At 32.3% G+C, this 21,809-nt stretch overlaps 1 long non-coding RNA gene across 2 annotated transcripts in view; it reads right to left on the bottom strand.

Moving 5' to 3' along the window:
• Window positions 1-423: 423 nt before the first annotated feature.
• LOC309644620 overlaps window positions 424-21,809 on the bottom strand; it is a 44,950-nt gene continuing 23,564 nt past the window's right edge. The window contains exons 2-3 of one of the 2 annotated variants that reach the window (XR_014254523.1): window positions 13,696-16,407; window positions 424-13,665 (exon numbers count right to left, since the gene is read on the bottom strand). This is a non-coding gene — a long non-coding RNA (uncharacterized lncRNA). The remainder of the gene's footprint in view (window positions 13,666-13,695; window positions 16,408-21,809) is intronic. The other variant, XR_014254524.1, reaches the window with a different exon arrangement.

The raw sequence follows: 21,809 nt of genomic DNA, 5'->3' as shown, positions 1-21,809 counted from the left end.
GTAATGAAAATGCCACTACAAAAAAATGTGCATTAAAAAGCTTTCCGGCATAGACTGTTATTAATTCTGTGGGGATCATCAGGTTGGAATAACTGTAAAAGTTTTAACAACTATTCTTATTAGCACACTTTCTTAAAATAAATTATTATTTAATGAACAAACTAGAGCAGTTTGGAATATCAGTAGAACTTTATATTTAACTCATTCAGTTCTTGGCATTTTAGGCTTCATTGGAGCAGAGCAGTGAAAGGATTTTCTGCACTTACGATGTGTACTTTTCTGTTCCCATGTTGCATGAGCTTCAGCTTTAGATTTCCACATTTTTTGTTTGTTTTAAAGCTATTCTTTAATACTCATTTAATGTGTTGGACCTAATCATGCAGTCATGGTAATCTATACTTCAGTAAAGACAATGGAATTGGACTCACAGCTGAAATTTAATTTTGTTCCAATCATTATACAAACAAAGCAATAAAACTTCAAAGTCATTATAAAACCTGGCAAATACACCTATATAAAAATGCACATGTGTCATACTAAGATATTCTTTCTCTTTTAGAATTAAAACTAAACTTCAATAAAAAACTTAAGTGAACCTTTATCATTTATTATAAAAATAGAGATGAAAGGTAATAATACAAGAGCCCTTTTCCAGTTCTTTGACCACTGCTATTTGTATACCTTTTATTCTTAATATTTTTGAATACTTATCAATTTATAATGCTATTTAAACCTGAAGGGGCACTTTTATTATAAGTCCAATTAATTTTGGCTAAGCATATAGTATTTTTTCCCAAGGATGCCTAATCAATTTTCATTTAAAGATAGAATCAACTAATAATTAATTCTCTAGAATCTATCATTGTCGGGCAGATAATTTATGACTAGGGTTGCATTTCCACTGGAACAGAGTCATGCATTCACAAAGATTCATCAGTGCCAGTGATTGAAGGCAACAGTGGCTTAATTGTTTCGGAAAAATAATTTTCTACAAACTGATTTCTGCATATTACCATTCTGCAGTAGAAACAGCATCCCAATAATTTTATGTTAATCTTATGAAAACAGAAACCATTCTGACTCATGGTTTCTTCAGAAACTAGCTTTACGTGCTACACTGATAAACATTTTCAGGACAGGCCATGCAAATTCTCAGTCCAGATCCCATGTGTGAACTTTCATGAAGGTGTATATAATTTCCATATATTCACATTCACTGGTTCACGTTGTAAATCCCCTGCCAGTTCAGCTCCTTCCTCGTCTCAAACACGTATTCCATTAGAGCATTCTCAGGAGGGCTTATCAGCAGAGATGGGAAGAACAAGCCCCATCTGGAGATCCTGTATTTATTTTCCATGTTTCAGTGTAGCATATTTCTTTTTTGTGGGCTGTTGGTATTTCATGACATTCAAATGTGCATATGAGAGTGGCTTTATCTAAAAAAACAGGAAATGTGGGATATTAGGAAAAAATAAAATTATATGGTGACACAAAAATATCCTTCTTATACTGGGTATCCTTCTTACACTTATATTGACCTCACTTATATTACATTGTTGACGGCTACTTTCAAAGGTATACATCAACATTTTCTGCCTCTTTCATCATTTACCTTATCTAGTACAGAACTTCCTGCCTAATAACCTCTTAGCATGTTTCAGGCCCACTGTTTAGACTTGCTCATACTGCTTTTTCAAATGTGCAACTAAGTTATATCATTTGGACTCCTTTAAGCAGCAAATAATCTTGACTCAAACTGGCTTAAATGATAAGGAAAGTTATTGTTTCTCATCAGAAATAGTTCGAGTGTCATCTGTGTGTTCCCATCCTCTGTTGACTTGGTAACACCAATTCCAGGTCCAGATTTCCTATCTGGATACAGCAACATCCCTAGGAAAATGGGGCTGGGACTGTTTTCCTCTAACTATACCTTAGGAACAGTGGATACTTTCCCAGAAGTCTTACCCTACAGACTTTCTAACATGTCTAACAGACCAGAAATGCTCATAAGCCCATTATTAAACCAGTCACCAGCCAGGGAAATGAGAGTCCCATAATTGAGACTCATAATTAGAGAAATCAGTTTGTCAATTCCTGTCGCCACGTACAAGAATACTAAAACATCTTAAAACATTGAGGCAGCAATCACAATTTAATTCATATATTAATTAGGGAGAAACTTATTTTTAATAATGTTAGGTTTTTAGGTTTTTACCTAATGGAAGATGACCTGTTTCTCCATTTACTGTTGTCCTGTTTTGTCATTTAACATAATTAAGTAGTGATTCTGCAAGAGGGTCTTTTGGCATTCTTTTTTATTTACTTTGACATTTTATAATTTTGCTGATTTTTGTTAATTCCATATCTCTTTGGTTAGTGGAAGCAAAAAATGATTTATAGTTGAATTCTTATTGTTCTGATATTTTTAGTAGAGCCTTTTAGGTTTCTAATGATATAATCTCATCATTTATCAAAAATGATAATGTCACCTCCCACCTTTTGTATAGGATTTTGTAATTCAGTTTCAGTGCCTTCTCTCATTGCATTAGTTAGAAACTTCTCATCACTATTCAGTGTCAGAAGCAATAAGGATCAGCCCTGTCTTCTTTCTGGTTTTATTGAAACTGATTTTAGTAATCTTTATTAAAAGTAGACCTTTACTCTTGGTTCCTACCTCAGTACTTATTGGACTTGGAAACTTTCTACTCTACCATGCTTAAAGATAGCTCTGGTATGGCTGCAAAATTTATCAAGTTCTTTCTAATGGTTCTTCATAAACTTGATCCTTAAATATTTTAGTAAAAGGAATTTTGTTGACAGGTATTCTAATGATTGAATCATCTTTTTATTCATGGGATAAGTCCTAACTTGTCATGCTGCATTATTCTTTTAAAATGCTGCTGGGCTTTTTTGTTAATCATGTATTTATAATTTATCATTTGTTTTTATAAATACAATTGAGATTTTTTCCTTTATTAGTTTGTGATAAGAGGTTTGCATACTAGCATTGCAAAATAAGTTGGCAGGCAGTCTGCTGTATACGATGATCTGATATATTTTCATATCCAAGGAATTATCTACCACTTGAAAATTAAATTTCAATCACCTTGCATTCATTAAATAAATAATTTTTAATAAAAAGAGTGACCTCTTACTGAAACTTTCAAATATTTTTTTTTTAGTAAACACCTCAGCATTTCTAAATAATATAATTTTACTGCTCCTTTTTTGCTTAATGAGGTTAAATATCATCTACTGTCATTTCTATGGAAGATGAGGATTTAGCACACTTTCGCCATCACCCTCTATTTCCATTTCTTCTATAACCCCAGTATATCCTCTATCGTGTGTCTCCTTTCCTGGTTTATCCTTTTTTCAGAAATTGATAGTACTATGTAATGAAGGACCTCATGAGTTTTTACAAAAAGATGGATTTTATTCTATATGAAATAGGGAGCAGTTAGAGTTTTTTAGTAGAGGAATGGCGTAATCTGATTTCATTTTGAAAAGATCATTCTTTTTATTGTGTGGAGATATTTTAGGAAGCCAGAAATGGAAGAAAGGAGATCACATGGGGAGCTATTGCAGTGGACTAGGTGATAGAGGGAAGTGGTTTGAATAGGGGAGTAACACTGGACACGAAGAGAGTAGACAGATTTATAGTTTGATGTAGAAGTAGAGTCAATGAGACTTGTCACGGATTTGATGTAGGGGCTGAAGAAGAGTCCTCAATGATGACTCCCAGGTTTTTGCTCACAGCAAATGAACGTACTGCCATTTTCTCCGATGGGATAGACTTGGGAGGAATAGATGGAAGTGGGTTGTGGGTAATTCCGAATTCTGCTTTGGATCTGTTTATTTTGAAATGCCTGTTGTGAACTATATTTAAGATATTCTTATTTTATCCCATCTTTGTGAACATCCCTTCTAAGTTTTCCTTACTGAATCTTTTTCCTTTTCCTTGTGAGGTTTCATAGTATTTTGCCTGTTTCTCATTCTACATCAGGCACAGTAAGTTCTATCTGTTTCTTTGAATTCATCCCTTATCCACCTTCCTTTCCATCTGATGCTTCAGCTGTATGTAAATATCTGTACCATGTGTAAATATCTATAGGTTCTCAAACAACATCCTCTTGTACAGTTTTTGCACCAAAAACCTCTCTCCTTGAAACGTTGTTATTGATCTTGACTACTGAAGAACATCTTTGAAGCCCCCAGATTAAATATTTTAAATTAGAATATAATTTTCTCTAGAGTTTTTTTTTTGTTCTCCTTATAAAACTTTCTCCATTACTACACTTATTTTAATGTATTATTATACCATTATCCATGTGACCATCTACTAAAGATGATGAGCTTCTTGGGAACAGTGGTTGTGTCTTATGCACTCATTGGATGGCACCTGTGATAAGCCAGGCACACTTGTGGAGGAGCACAGTGATGTTAATGGCCCATGACTCCAAGGACCTAACAATTTGGTGTAAAGAAAATAACCAAAAGCTGTCAAATAGAGAAATAAAATACAATGGAAAACATAATAAGGAAAATCAACATCTTTATGAAGTCAGGTAAATTCTCTCTGAGTATTAGAGGAAGTCATCCAGATGTGATGCAAGTTGACCCACAAACTGGATGCAGGCAGGCAGAGGCACCGCATCCTTCCCCCATTCTTAGAATGTATATTCTGCCCAGGGTTCCCACAGCTGCGACCTTTTCAAGGACACAGACTCCAGAGAGCAATGTGTCCTTGAGACCATCTGGACAGTAGATGTGACTGAACCCTTCAGACCTCCTAATAAACTCTTAAGGTTCTGGAGGGTGGGTGCAGAGATTACTCATCATGCAGCTGCCCAAGACAAGCCTGGTAGGTTCCCTTGCTTATTAAAACTGCTGTCTACAAATCTGGAGTGGTCTGCCTCTTTCTTTGGTCTCTCCTTCTTCTTCTGTATGGGGACCAATTTCAGATTTCACACAGGAAGCTCCTGAGTTTGCAAACCAACACTGAGGGAAGCCTAATGAAGAAATGTCTTGAAGATTGAGTATAAGTTGATTAAACCAAGAATGTGATCTAAGGGTAGGCAGTGTCCTAGCCAAGGCGACAGCAGGTGCCAGGTTCCCAGGTGAGAGAGAAAGCATAGGTATTTAAGCAATTAAAAATCATTAATTGAATTTGAATTCAAAGAGAATATGTAGCGAGAAGTATATTTGGAACCAAGCTATAGATTATACTATGGATATTTTAAAATCTATTTTGACTATGTTAAATCTGAAGTTGCCAGCTTTTTGTTTGTAAATATACATATGTATCATGACCAAATTTTTCTCAAAAATGGTTTGATTTTTCTCAATTGCTTTCCCTTGTTTATGACCTTTTTTTACATTTTTTGAAAATGTGGTAAAAAATTGAAAGATTATCTAGTTTCTGTGCTATTTTAGACAAAAATTTAATGTCTTAAAGACATGAGGGGACATTTAATATTTTAAAGAAGTATATGAATGGGAAAAATAACACTTTTTTGTTAGATAAAAAGGAATAAGATACTAACAGTTTTATCTATTCACTTATATATTTCAAGCACCTGGCACTTAGAAGATATTCAATAACTATTTGTTGAATGAATGAATTAATCCAGGGTAAATACCTTTATATGTAACCATTAACTTCTTTGGATTAGTTTCTTTCTCCTAAATTTTCAACTGGACATATAACAATTGCGGATACCATTTAGAAAAAGGCAACATAAGCATTCAAATTTTTTATAATATTAAAAAAATTGTTTTTACTTGTGAATCTTTCTATCTTTGGACTGCTTACATTCTTTACATATTTGCACTGAAAATGACCATAATAAAATGGAGTCTGTTTTGTGTATTTTAACTTTATAGCATAGATATTTAGTAATTTTATATGTAAAATACATTTTATAAACATTTTATGATTGTTCTATTTACTATAATTGAATTAATTTTAAATAAAATATTAATAATTTCTCCAGTATTATTCACCTGTTTTTACCAAATTTTTGTTCAAATATAATTCCACAAAGATATTGTTATGCAATGAACTTTGAATTCTGTGAATTATAAACTTAATTCTTTTAGTAATGTAATGATTTTATATCTAAATTATACATATACTCATATTTTTCTTCAAAATTGAACCAATTTATAAAATAAACTATAAATTTAGAAAATAAGCTTCTTTTTAGCCTTAAGAAGATTTGTATCATTATTGAAAACAATGTTTTGCTAGCCTAGAATGTGAAAGTCATCACTTAACTTTTCTTCATATTATCGAAGATAAACATTTTCCCAATTATTTACTCACTCTTTTTATTTTCTCTTGTTTTCACTATTTATATGTTTCAAAGTTTATTATTGTGACCTGTCATTTTTCTTGTAAACTTGAATGAATTCTTTTTATAAAACACATGTGGACTCTGTATCACATGTGAAAAAATTTATTTCTAGAATATTTTTATTGTGATTTAAATTATAATCCACAGAGTTTAAAATTCTGTGTTTTATGTCAATATTTTATTTGTTGTTATTGCTTAAATAAAGATAAAATTGTTATTTTATTCTTTATTTGAACATTGAATTCTTTGAACAAAGTATTTGAACAAATTCTTTGGCTGTTTATAGTAAAGCCCGACAGAAATGGTTAACAGCAGGCTTACCTTCTGTTCTCTTTCCTTCCTAAAATGATGTCCCTGGTAAAGAAAAAAAGATGTCTTGGTCAAATGCCCTTGTAAACACAGACAGAATTCTTGTCAGATATGTTAATAGTATTTACTATTGGGAGAATCCTTATCTGTGAAATGCATTTAGCAAAATATACCTGGTTAATCTAGTATTTCTTATGATCAAGAAACCAGAAATGTATTAACTTGTGGAGCAATGCTCCCTAGAAAACGTCATGTAAGCTTTGTAACTCTAAGTGTAAAATGGAGGTATTTCAAGTCTGAAACAACTCCCTCTTGTGTAATTGATAGGACTGTATTTATTACGTAGAGATTTCAGTGTTGACTTGAGATGGGGGGCTAATCAGCAGTCCCAGACCACTCTGTTTTGCCTGAGCCTTGAAATTACTGGTATTATTAAAATTGCTTAGTAAGTGTGGATATCACCTAATCACTGATACATCTGAGTGTGATTTGATAATCCAATCTTTGTGTTATCTCATGAGGTGAACTGAAATTATTGATGTTAATTTTACTAAATATTCTTCCATTTTCTCATGTTTTCAAAAAGCTTTCACACATATATGTATATGTGTGTGAAGCACGTGTGTGAGTATAGTCTGTGGACAATATTACTTTCTTCCCCCATCAGTGTTTTTTATTTTTAAATTTATTTTATTGAAGTATAGTTGATTTACAATGTTGTTAATTTCTCCTGTACAGCAAAGTGATTCAGTTATACATATCTATATATTTATAGATATAGATATAGATATATATATAGATATATATATATATACTTTTTCATATTCTTTTCCATTTTGGTTTATCACAGGATATTGAATATAGTTCCCTGTGCTATACAGTAGGACCTTGTTGTTTATCCATCCTGTATATAGTAGTTTGCATCTGCTAATCCCAAACTCTCACTCCATTCCTCCCCCACCACCCCACCCCGTTGGAAACCACAAGTCTGTTCTCTATGTCTGTGAGTCTGTTTCTGTTTCATAGATAGGTTCATTTGTGCTATATTTTAGATTCCACATATAAGTGATATCATATGGTGTTTATCTTTCTCCTTCTGACTTTACTTAGTATGATAATCTCTAGGTCCATCCATGTTGCTGAAAATGGCATTATTTTGTTCTTTTTTATGGCTGAGTAGTATTCCATTGTATATATGTACCACATCTTCTTTATCCATTCATCTGTTGATGGACATTTAAGTTATTTCCATGTCTTGGCTATTGTGAATACTGCTGCTATGAACATAGGGGTGCATGTATCTTTTTGAATTAGTTTTGTCTGGATATATGCCCAGGAGTGGGATTGCTGGATCATATGGTAATTCTATTTTTAAATGAAACAACCAACAAGGGATTAATCTCCAAAATATACAAACAGCTCATGCAGCTTAATATCAAAAAAACAAACAACCCAATCAAAAAATGGGCAGAAAATCTAAATAGACATTTCTTCAAAGAAGACATACAGATGGCCAACAGGCACGTGAAAAGATGTTCAACATCACTAATTATTAGTTTTTTAAGGAACCTCCATACCGTTCTCCATAGTGGCTGCACCAATTTACATTTCCACCAACAGTGCAAGAGGGTTCCCTTTTCTCCACACCCTCTCCAGCATTTGTTATTTGTAGACTTCTTAATGATGGCCATTTTGACCAGTGTGAAATGGTACCTCATTGTAGTTTTGATTTGCATTTCACTAATAATTAGTGATGTTGAGCATCTTTTCATGTGCCTTTTGGCCATCTGTATGTCTTCTTTGGAGAAATATCTATTTAGGTTTTCTGCCCATTTTTCAATTGGATCATTTGCTTTTTTGTTGTTCAGTTGTATAAGCTGTTTGTATATTTTGGAAATCAAGCCCTTGGTGGTGGCATCATTTGGAAATATTTTCTCCCCATGCACAGGTTGTCTTTTCATTTTGTTTATGGTTTCCTTCACTGTTCAAAGGATTATAAGTTTGATTAGGTCCCATTTGATTATTCTTGCTTTTATTTCTATTGCCTTGGGAGACTGACCTAGGAAAACATTGGTACAATTTATGTCAGAGGATGTTTTGCCTATGATCTCTTCTGGGAGTTTTATGGTGTCATGTCTTATATTTAAGTCTTTAAGCCGTTTTGAGTTTATTTTTGTGTATTCTGTGAAGGAGAGTTATAACTTCATTGAGTTACATGGGGCTGTCTGGGTTTCCCAGCACCACTTGCTGAAGAGACTGTCTTTTCTCCGTTGTATATTCTTGCCTCCTTTGTCGAAGATTAATGACCGTAGGTGTGTGGGTTTACTTCTGGATTCTCAATTTTATTCCATTTATCTGTATGTCTATTCTTATGTCTGTACCACAATGCTTCTATTGCTGTAGCTTTGTACTAAGTGTTGAAATCAAGATGTGTGAGCCCTCCAACTTTGTTTTTCTTTTTCAAGATTATTTTCTCTATGTGGAGTCCCTTGCAATTTCATATGAATTCTAGAATCAGGTTTTATATTTCTGCAAGAAAGGCTGTCAAGATTTGGTAAGGATTGCATTGTATTTGCAGATTTCTTTGGGTATTATTTCCTTCTTAAAAATAATAAATGTTCCAATCCATGTACATGGGATATATTTCTTATCTAGATCTTCTTTAATTCCATTCAGCAGGACTTTAGTTTTTGCTATACAGGTCCTGTACCTCTTTGGTTAAATTTATTCCTAAATCATTTTTTTTTGTTGCCATTAAAAATCAAATTATTTTCTTAGTTTCCTTTCCAGAGTATTCATTGTTAGTGTAATGAAATACAATTGATTGCTGATTTTTGTGTGTTGATATTGTCCTCTGCAACAATGTTGAATTTGTTCATTAACTTTAATAGTTGTGTGTGTGTAAACTTTAGAATTTTCTATGTATAGAATCATGCTATCTGTGATTAGAGATGGTTTTACTTATTCCTTTCCCATTTGAATGCCTTTTATTTATTTTACTTACCTAATTGCCTGTCTACAACTTCCAGTAAAATGTTGAATAGCAGGGCCAAAAGTGGGCATTCTTGTCTTGTTTCTGATCTTAGGGTGAAAAAGTCAGTCTTTCACCACTGAGTATGATGGTAGTTGGGGATTTTCTTATAAATATCCTTCATCATGTTGAAGAAATTCTCTTCTACTCCTATTTTGCTGAATTTTTTTATCATGAAATGTTCAAATATGTCAAATGCTTTCTCTCCATAAATTGAGATAATCATGTGTTTTTCCCCTAGTTCTCTTAATGTGGTGTATTACGTTGATTTTTCTTATGTTAAAATATACTTACATTCCTGAGATAAATATCACTTGGTCATGATGTATACTCCTTTTTATATACTGTTGAATTCAGGTTGCTAGTATTTTGTTGACAATTTTTTGCATTTATATTCATAAGTCTTATTGGCTTGTAACTTTTTTTCCCCTTTAATGTCTTTTTCTGGCTTTGGTATCAGGGTAATGCTGATCTCGTGGAATGAATTAGGACATGTTCTCTCCTCTTCTATTTTTTGGAAAAGCTTGAGAAAGATTGGTGCTAATTCTGCTTTTAATGTTTGGTAGAATTCAGCAGCAAAGCCATCTGGTACTGTACCTTTCTTTTTTGGGAGGGTTTTTAATTAATGATTCAATCTCCTTATGTGTTACAGATCTGTTCAGATTTTATATTTCTTTTTGACTCAATTTTGGAAGTTTATGTCTTTCTAGGAATTTGTCCATTTAATCAAGATTAGCTATTTTGTTGGTATACAATTGTTTATAGTGTTATCCTATAATCACCTTTATTTCTATAAGTTTAATAGTAATGGATCTACTGTCACTTTTGATTTTAGTAATTTTCATTTTCTCTCATTCTTCTTAGTTAATCTAGCTGTAGGTTTGCCAATTTTTTAAAAACTTTTCTAAGAATCAACTTTTTGTTTTATAGGTTCCCTCTATTATTTTCTATTCTTAATTTTGTTTATGCATTAATCTTTATTATATTCTTCCTTCTGCTAGCTTTGAGCTCAGTTTTCTCTTCTTTTCCTAGTTTCTTAAGGTGAAAGGCTGTATTATTGACTTGAGAACTTCCTTCCTTTTCAATGGGCATTTACAGCTATACATTTCCCTTTGAGCACTGCTTTTGCCTCATCCCATAAGTTTTGTTATGCTGTGCTTTTAATTTATCTCAAAAGCATTTTCTCATTTTCCTTGTGATTTTTTTCTTTGAACCATTTGTTGTTGAAGAATTTGTTGTTTAATTTCCACATATATGCAATTTTTCCAGTTTCCCATTTGTTATTGATTTCTGTTATTAACTTCATTCCATTGTATTTGGAGAAGATAGATTGTATGATTTTTAGTTTGTTAAATTTTACTTAGATTTGTTTTGTGGCCTAATATTTGTGATCTGTCTTGGGGAAATGTTTCATATGCATTGAAGAGGGTGTCTATTTTGATGTTTTTGGGTGGAATGTTCTATATTTTTCTGTTATGTCTAGTTGGTTTACAATGTTGTTCAGTTCCTCTTTTTCCTTACTGAACTTCTGTATAGTTATTCTATCCATTATTGAAAGTGGGACATTGAATACTCCATTATTGTAGAACTATTTCTCTTCATTTTTGTCCATTTTTGTTTCATGTATTTTGGGCCTCTGTTTTGAGGCTCTGATTATATTTGTTATATCTTCTTGATGGAGTGATGCTTTCTTGAATATATGATGTCTTTCTTTGTCTCTTGTAACAATTTTTGACTTAAAGTCTATTGCATCTGATGTTATTATAACTACCCAAGCTCTCTTTTGGTTACTATTTGGATACATAGTATCTGATTTTACATCCTTTCACTTTCATCCTATTTGTATCTTTGGATCTAAATTGAGTATCTTGTAGACAGCATATAGTTGGGTCATTTTTATTAAATTCTAATCTGCCAACTCTGCCCTTTGATTGGAGAGCTTAAAAATTTACAAATGAAGTAATTACCGGTAAGGAAGTACTTACTTCTGCCATTTTGCCTTTTTTTCTATATGTCTTATACAATTTTTATTCTTTCTTTTCCTTCAATACTGCCTTCTTTTGTGTTTAACTTTTTTGTAGGGCATGATTTTAATTTCCTTCTCATTTCTTTTTCTGTATATTTTAAAAGATTTTTTTCTTAATGATTACCATGGGGATAAATCTATTAAAAAAAAGTTTGAATTAATACCTACTTAAGTTTGATGGTATACAAAATCTTTGCTCCTATACTACTTCATCTCTCCCTCTTTGTGTTATTGTCACAAATTATATCTTTCATATGCTGTGTACTCATTAACATAGATTTATAATTATTATGCATTCATTTGTCTTTTAAATATTATAGAGAACAAAAATGATTACAAACCAAATATACAATAATACAACTTTTTTACATTTACCTATGTAGTTTCCTTGACTGGTGTCCTTTATTTCTTCATATGGCTTGGGTTTACTGATCTGTTTGGCACTTCTTTGAGGCCAGGTCAAGTACCAGTATTTCCCTCTGCTTTCATTTTCTTCTGGGAATGTCTTTATTTCTCCTTCATTTCTGAAGGTTAGTTTTGCTGGATATGAAATTTTGGGTTGACATTTTTTCCCAGCACTTTAAATATGTTATTCCACTGCCTTCTGACTTCCACAGTTTCTGATGAGAAATTGGCTGTTAATCTTATTGTGGCTCCCTTGTAAATGGCAAGTCATTTTTTCTCTTGCTGCTTTCAAGTTCCTCTCTTTGTCTTTCAAAAGTTTGATTGTATCTTGCTGTGAATATTTTAACATTGACTTTATTTGGAGTTCGATAACCTTCTTGAATGTGTAGATTCATATCATTCATCAATTTTGGAAGGTTTTCAGGCATTATCATTTCAAATATTATTTCTCCTTCAATGCTTAGTCAGACTATTTGAATTTCTGCCTTACCCTTCACTTACTGTTTAAAGATAGCCAGAGGTGGAAGCTTATCCTCTTCTCAGTTCTTTTCTGAGAATTCATCTAGCTTTGGGCACGTGCAACAGACTTCTGGAATCCCCATACAGGAGTTCTTTAACAGCTTTATTTCAAAGGTATCTCCTCCTACCCCAACCTCTTACTTCCTAGGCTTTTTGGTCTGTCTGCTGCTTGCCCCATCTGTTTTATCTTACCCCAGATGGTAGCAGGTAGTGTATATCTTTAAATGCTTTCAATAATTGCCACAGAGTGGTCATTCCAGCCCTGACAGAATTCCAAAGGAGGGGAAACAAAAACAAATCCTTGAGAAGATTCCATAGGGGGCTACAAGACAGGACTTGATGTATAATAATAATTCTTTGAGAACAAGATCTGTACTCTTGTTCTTGCACCTCAATGATACCAGGAAGTTTCACAAGAAACATGGTCTTACATCCCTATGGTCACCTCTGATCTAGGTAATGAGGGGTGGGTGGTAGGCAGGTAAGCAAAATTCCACAACATTCTCTTACAAAAGTTGAGGAGCTTATTTATTCATTAAGCACTCCCTTGATTTTTTGTAAGATATTTATTAGATTCCAGTATTCTGAAAAAGTTGATTCTGACAGTTTTTGCCAGATCAATCACTGTTTCAATGGAGGAATGGAACTTAAGTGCTCCCTACACTTCCATTTTCCTTGGTAGCACCCTAATAAGTGTATTATTGTTTTTGGGAATGTTACTCATTTATTTGCAATTATCTAATAGACAATTTAAAAAAGCTTAGAATGCATAGAATTTGACTAGTTCCCTCAGATTTTCAATATATTTTCATACATTGTGACTGACTAAGATGACTAGAGAAAGCTGAAATAAAGCTAGCAGTACAAGAAGCCTAACATGTTTGCTCTAAAAAAATCTATCAAATACTCAGGAGTGATGGCATGAGGTCCCTCTGAAAATGAGGCTGGATGTGGGTATGCAAACAGTAATATCAGTTGAAGCTTTGTTTAGTAAGTTGCCAGAAACTGGGATTATCCTTCACATACACACACACACACACACACACACACACACACACACACACACACACACACAAAGACAAATGCTAGCAGAAGTCTAGAGGTTTATTTTCTGGAGAAGCTGATCTCAACTGAATTTGAACTACTGAACTATGAACTAGTTTGTACCATACACTAAAGAAAAATTAAGTAAATTCTCCATACTGTAGAGTGAGTCACTTATTCTTCTAGGCTTCCATAGTGGTAGTGGTTTCCAGGTAGGAAATTGATAGGCTTTTCTTCTGGGAAACCTAACTAGCTCCAAAGAAACAATATAAATGTACTATTGTTTAGTGTTCTCCTCACCGAAGTGACCCAGCAGGATTACTCTATAGTAAAGCCAACAAGTCAAAACATTCTGGTTCTGCACCATGGTGTTTCCTTATAGTTTTTAACTGCTGCCTTAAATATGGGAAGACATAAATGGGTACCTCGACATCTGAGAAGAGCTTTTAACATGAAAGACCTAAATTAAAACAAAAAGAAAATATGTGGAAGGTGTAGAGAAATAAAGTTATTTCCTCTCTATTTTTTGATAAAAAGTATAGCCATGGCTTTTATTTTTTAATGCTTTGTTATACTCAGTAGGTTAGGGTATTGTTTTATGTTGATGAAGATTTAGTTAGAAGTATGTTTTTTGTATCAGCTTGATTAGTTTTGGTTTTAAAAAATTCATATGTAACTTCTAATTACTTTCTAAAATTTTGGAAACTTTTATGTAATGATGGAATTGCTATAATTATTTTCCAAGTCTGACCTAATATAGTACTAAATATGTCTAGTGCTGGTCATTTTTGAATAGATACTAATGTGTGTGTGTGTGTGTGTGTGTGTGTGTGTGTGTGTGTGTGTGTGTGTGTGTGTGTTGAGGGTAAAGGGTTTGGACACTGTGTGGAGAGAGAATATTCCTTAGTGATCTTATTACTTTCCTAAACTCAGTCTTCTGCATTTTTCACTTTTTAAGCTATTATATTGGATTATTGACTAAATTTAAATTATTAAAATTAATTCAGTTTTTTGATTTATAAACACAATAATTATGCAGAATTTTTCATCACTTTATATATTCTGTCTTATCTACTGGTTGTTAAATTACATTTTTTTTTCTAATTTTGCTTATTTTAATATTTTCTTAATTATATTTTTAGAAGTTTATTTTATCCTTAATCATAAGAACCTATATAATATGTAAGAGAAGACATGCTGTGAATGAAAAAATAATTTTTTTAAAGTATTGCTCTATTTTCCATGATTGCTGAAAACTGAAAAGTATATCTAAAAATTTCCTTTGAGATATAACTAATTATTTTAAATATGGGTATGCACTAAGAGCCTTTTCTTTTCTTTGAAATGATTCCATAATATTTGATACACTGATATAGGTTATTTACTCAGTTTTTAATTTTCCCATCAGTAAATTCAGCAGCTATCTATAATCACAACATAATAGTTTAGAACATGAAAGGAAGTCTACCATAGTTAAATGAACCCATATGGGGTTTCATTTCATGGGGAATTTAGATAGGCTGAACACTATTACCCATTTTGGGCGACCTCCATCCTGGCAGCACTGATGCCTGTAATCCTTAGAAGTCCCTGTGATCAGGAATAAACTCAGTTGGTTAGGTGTTTAGTTTGCTCTCTTTAACACTTGCTTATTCAGTTCTGTGTGTCATAATACGAAGTTCAGAATAATTTAGGGTGAAAATATTTTTCATTCCCACAAAGCATTTGCTACAGAAATCCAGTGTACATATTGGAGGCACATGGTATCATTTTTCAGTTTCCAAAGCAATTCTTCAGGTGAAAATGTGACTTTATGGTTTAAGGAGTCATATTTACCACAAGCTAATGGGATAGTTTAGAATATATACACAACTGTATTCTAAAGAGTATGGGTACTTTAAAATATTTTTTAGTGGGGATAATTAAAATAATGTTGATGGTCCTTAGAGTACAAATACTGTGATTCAGTAGAACACTGAGTACAGAGGCACTTTCTTCCTACTAGCTCATGACAGATTTTAGACATGTAGTTATTTTATTTTGGAAGAAAAAAGATTTTCCAAATTGAAAATAAGTATTTTAATGTTGAAGAGTTAAGTAGGCTATTATCACAATGATGGCTAGAAAATATTAACAGATCACAATTGTGACATCGTGTCATGAATGGTCTATACTTGATTCATTTTTAACAGATACGGCTAAGGATATATTTAAAAGATGAGGAGCACCAATGCCCTCTCATTGACAGGGAAACAAACTACCTCCCAACAGGTAGACATAATCGTAAATGTTAATATCTCATTTTCTAGTGAGACAAGATGAATTATGGCAGAATTGAGAGTGACATTACACAACGAGGAAATGGTGAGTGAAATTTCCCATTTATTCAGGAAATTCTGAGTCATTGTATGCTCCTGAACTCTTTATGTATTCCCATTTTTTTTGGTTCAATTCTTGTTCTAGTTGGCTAGTCTTTGATTTATCCTGTCTTCTCTCAAGTCTTTGCAAAGGCAATGATAGCAGTTGTGGTGTAATACAGAAAATTTCTAATGTTTGTTCAAGCGATGGAAACCTTTTTTGTCCCCTAGATGAAGTATTACTCAGAATGCCATATAGACTATAACAAAAGGAGAGCCCAAGTCATTCTCTGCTTACCATTGCCCTTGCTTCCTTTGGCAGTGTTTCATGAACTCTAAAAAAGGAATCAGTTGTTCCTAGCAAAAAAAAACAAAAAAACAAAACAACTTTATTTTGGTTTGTTTTAAAGCCGAGGCTTCCTCTCTAAGAAACTGCAGCATTTAAATATATTTTTGGAAAGACATGTCTGATTTGACTTGCTACCGTTTTTTGATTCACATAGATTTTATGTTGAGGATCATGCATTTTGGTATAAGTTAAAGTGTGGTACAATAGCTAAACAGATTTAACACACTGAGAAGTGTATGGAATTTTTTTTACACAATACCAACTGCTTGGTTGTTTGGAAATGTCTGCCTGTGGGTGACTACGAACAGAGAATTTGAATACCATTAAAGACACACATTCCATCTTCACCAAGAGGGATTTTCCATTATGACAAACAGAAACATCTTGCTAGGTCAGAATGACTAACCATTACTTACATTCTACTTCTACTACATACTACTTCTCATGAGTTACAACTGTGTCATCGACGTATTCCTCTCTCATGCAATGTTTGGTGATAATGCAATTAAAACTTCCCTGTTCTTTATAAACACTGGGAGTTAGTTTTAATTTTCAGTTTTACTTTTTATGAATTAAAAAAGTGTATCTACCATCATTAGGGAGTATATTTTAATTATTAGATGGTGAAACATTGCTAAAAGGACATATTGTTAAAATAAAATTTCAGCAAGGAATCTAAATCAGATGTAATTAGTACAATTATATCAAATTCCTAACTGTAAGGTGACATTTTCAGTGAGAGTTGCTGTGATGGAATCTCAGGCCCAGGTATTAACTCATGTTTGTTTTTTATTTAGAAGTATGGAGAGGGTAGACAAAATTTAATAAAGCAATGACTCTAGAATTAAATCCTTTGATGAATGACATTTGAGGTTTATTGTATGTTCTCTGTTCCCCTTGATCCACATCCACCCCTCTCCTGCCATTTTTAAAAGTGATTAGATCATTCACAGAGCAAATAGAACAGATTTGTTTTCCCCTTTTCCTATGTTAAGTGATTTTATATCAAGACTAATGAGATGAATATTTTCCTACAATTTATTCTTAGTATTGCATATCCTGTACTTAAATTGGTTTCATTAATTATGCATCCAGCATTCAAGAGAAGATGAGATATCCAGGAAAATAAGATGATGTTTGCTTTAAAAACTCTTATTAACTTAATGTTGGGTCCAAATGAAACCTTTTGTAAGGCCTAGTAGTACTGTGTTGCCATAAGTTTCATTGATACTAATCAGATCCTCTTTGTGCTAATGACAAACTACAGTGTATTACCTTCTCTCATCTGCTAATTTTAATTGAAATTGAGATTCTGTGGTTGTGTACTCATTTCTTGTATTTGATTCGAATATGTGTGTGTGTTCAATATTTCTTCCTACAATATAAGGAATACTAATTCAGTCTTGTGTGTGTGTTTGGATATGGCATTGTTTATACACACTCCTTCAAATACCACTAGCTAAAGGCTTGAAAAATTTCTATATAATACTACTTCCATTATTGGTTGGTTATGAGTTGCGCTGATAGTTCATGAAAAAAGCCTTAATATTAGCTTATTATTTACCTGATGTAGGCAATACCCTTCTTTCTTGAGTTTGAATGACTTTTAGATTAGATACATGATATCATCAGAAATTTAGGTAAACTTATTACTTTTAAATATTTTAATACAGAACATTTGTTGTTTTCTTATAATTTACATTTCAAAACAAAGGGCAGAGCTACAAAAACTATAGAGAGGATTTTTATTTTTACTTATTTTTTATATGAAGGAGATATATGGGAGTTTCTTCCTTGTTTATGGAGTTATAAAGTGTTGATTCTTTAAAAATAATTTATTAAGAAATATTTGACAGATGTTATATCTTTAAGATTGGTAATACAAGGGTCTGTTTTGTCTTTTTGGTTTGTTTTTTGTTTTGCTGTTAGGTAAATTGAGAGCTTACCACGTATCACAAAGGCTTGATTTTGTCCAAATAAATGTATTAAATCTGCTGCTAGAAAGCCCAGTGAAAGTGAACACTTGATTGAGTCTGTAGGGAACAGCTCCCCACTGAGCCTTTACAGAAGAGCAACTGTTTAAAGAAGAATGGAAAGTAGAACAGACACGAAGTTAAAAGACAAATGTGCAGACTCCTGCTTTTAATGGTATTCCAGGGTTTAGCAAGCCATTAACTTTAGTGCTGTAGAACTGCTGAAAGGAAGATTTAAAAATAAAAGTTGTGGCTATCCAGGGACTAAGATGCTGAAGGATCCAGAGAGATCATTTGCTGTTGGAGAGGATCTCCAAGCATGGAAGGTCAAAGTCAATTGAAAAGATATATGGAAATGGTAATTGATTCCCCCTGAAAAGCTGGTGGCCAGTACAGAAAGGGAAAATAAATAAATTGGTAAATCATTGGTGTTTTAAATATTAGGAAAGCCATTTGTAAATCTTTACAGCCTATCTCAAATTTTCTATATATTTAATAAGGACAATTGCCTTTGTGCAAATAAATTATCAGTAGTTATTGGAAATGAAAATTGTCAGCATTATTGAAGATTTGCTTATGAAGTACTGGGGGAAATTCTCCATGAAATACCATATTTCATCCTGCCAAAGTATCAGTCTCTGGTGCAGTTCTGCATCTTCTAGAATAAGTAACCTTGGTATATAATCCCCCAATACCTTCTATTACCCATTTTGTCACTCATTCTCCATCTCTTGTGTGAATTTTAAAATATCACAAAGAGCCAGAAATCTTGTTCTTTTGAAAATGATACATTGGTTTTAATCCTGAGGTTTTGATCAAATTTTCGACTGATGTGGTGTATTGTTAGTATTTTTAATTTTCAAAAATGCAAAAATAGGTCTGGTTTTCCTTTCAATTTAAATCTGCTGTTCTGAAAGTAGAGAGGGAAATCCTATCTAGGTTTGATTAATTAGTAATAAAGATGGTTTCCAATAAATCTTTGCTTGTGATTCTTCTTCATATAAAAGGAAACTGACTTGGAGCCAAGTTACCAGCAAGAAATAAATGCCCTTTACTGTTACACTTATTCAGAGATAGGTCTTGGATTGAAACCACCTATGTAAAAGGAACCATGCATGGTTCATGATGGAAGAGAGTGCTGTAGATGAAAATGGAAACTTGCATCTTACCGCAGGACAGAAATGAAAAAAAAAAACCCAAAACTGACAATGCCTGCCAGGTGGCAGATATTTCTATATACACTAACACACTCAATCCAAAGTCAAATGCTCTAAATCACCAAGGAAATAATACCATGTATAAAGTACGATGCATAATAACCACAGAGTATGGTTCTGGAGTCAGACGACTTGAGTGTGAATCCCTGCTCTGTCTCATACTAGTTACATGATGTTTGCAAAATACTTATTTTTATGTTCCTATTTCCTTATTTGTAAAATAACAACACTGATAAGGTTTTAAGGGTTATAAGAGTTAATATTTATATGGCTTTTGGAACAATGCTGAACACACACAACTGCTAGATGAAGGTTTGCTATTGCTATTTATAGAAGATAAAGATTTAATATCATGAAGCACTGCCTCCTATCTCGCTATAATCTTTAAAGGTGTTATTTAAGCCTAGCTTGAAAAGAAAATGTATGTATCTTAGTAGCAACATTAGTATCAATATTATTAGATAATACTTAATATTATTACAATTAATTAATACTTAGGATATTTGCTATAATAGAATGTATAACATTGTTTTCAGTATTACAGAATAATGTATTTGTGATTAATTGATTACATATTATAGAAAGATTGACAATATATACCTAAACAAATGACTACAGTTTTAATTGGATTCTTCCTGATTTTCAGTTTGCTTCATGGCACATGGACTTTAAAGACATTCTGATGCCTGTAAAAGGGAATCGAGCAGTTTCGTCATATTGTTTCCCAGATATTTTGCCTTTATAGATAAGGCCTGGGAACGTACATTATTAAAAATTCCCAAAGACTGAATATCAGTAGGTTGGGACATAAAGTATTTTTTTAAATAAACCTGCATGAGAATAGTTTGTAGATAAATTTCAGAAGGTCTTGAGGCAATAATGCTGCTTCCTATAGACATTAACATAGAAATAGAAACTAATTTGTATAAAAGATACAAATTATGAATCCATATTTAAACGTCCAGTGGAAGATTTCCATCCTATAATTAGTTTCAGTTCTATAAGAAATTATGATATACTCTATGATTATGTGCCTTTGAACACCAATGAATATTTAATTTGTTTTGTTGCACTACTCTCATATATCATATGAAAATATTTGTTCTCACATGTGTCAGATTATATTCTTTCATTTGAAAGTAATCTTTTTTTGAGCCCTATGTATTATTTCTAAAATGGGTCAAGAATAACAACTTCAAATAACTTGAAATATCTTCTGCTTTTGATGCTGAATAACTGTTGACATATGATTTTATAAATAGACTTTATTTTAAATATGGAAATTCATGGCTTTGTAGTAGTTGAAAATGGGATCTTAATATTTTATAAGCAACTTCTTTTTCCATTTATAATAGAATAGTAGGCAACAAACTATTATTAAATTTCTTCAGTATATCTGATATTTAGCACATTTAAACATTTATAACTTCCTCCTTTAATTATTCTGTAGTATTTTCTGCATATAGATTAAGTTCTTAACTACATAAAAAGAGATAATTATTTTAATAACAATAATGTATGAGTTGATATTTTTCTTGACTATACCACAGAATTAAAAAAAGGAAGTGATTTAAAATCTTTAATGAAAAATTATACCTGGATTTAATATTCTTTTGCTTATGCACTAGTAATTACATTCATTAAAGTTTTAATTTCAAGCAATATTGCCTAGATAAAATTAAGTAAGCATCTCCTGTTAGTGTCTGTTTATATACTGAACATTATTGCCTTTTACCCTTCATTTCTTGTAATCTACATTCAATTATAATTCCTTTTTCTCATTTAATGCTAACCCATGTTGTAATAATGTTGCATGTACTGAAAAATTATATAGAGAGCTGCTAGAAGTTGTGAAATATTTATTGTACATATAAAATAAGCTTTATATATTCATCTTAACTGAATTTCAATTTGATAAGAACTATGTCTTCTTTAAAACATTTATATTAATAAATCTTGGAATAAATAGCCTGCTGTTTTAGATAAAGGTTTATATATCATTTGCCAAATTCAGTCAACATTTGTAAAATTATTATACAGATAATTCTTGATGGATAATCCTTGATATTCCATTCAATAATTGCTAAAATAGTTTCTTTGTTTATGGAGTTGAGGCTGGGTGATGATCCCAAGCAAACATGATTCATCTTCAAAAATGAATTTGGCTCAATTTTTTAAACCTATATAAAGGAAGAAACTGAATTTTTAAATTTCTTCCGG

The sequence above is a fragment of the Balaenoptera physalus genome (assembly GCF_965194825.1).
Source record: "Balaenoptera physalus genome assembly, chromosome: 1".
In the NCBI taxonomy this organism is placed as follows: Eukaryota; Metazoa; Chordata; class Mammalia; order Artiodactyla; family Balaenopteridae; genus Balaenoptera; species Balaenoptera physalus.
This window is presented reverse-complemented; position numbering and strand designations above follow the sequence as displayed.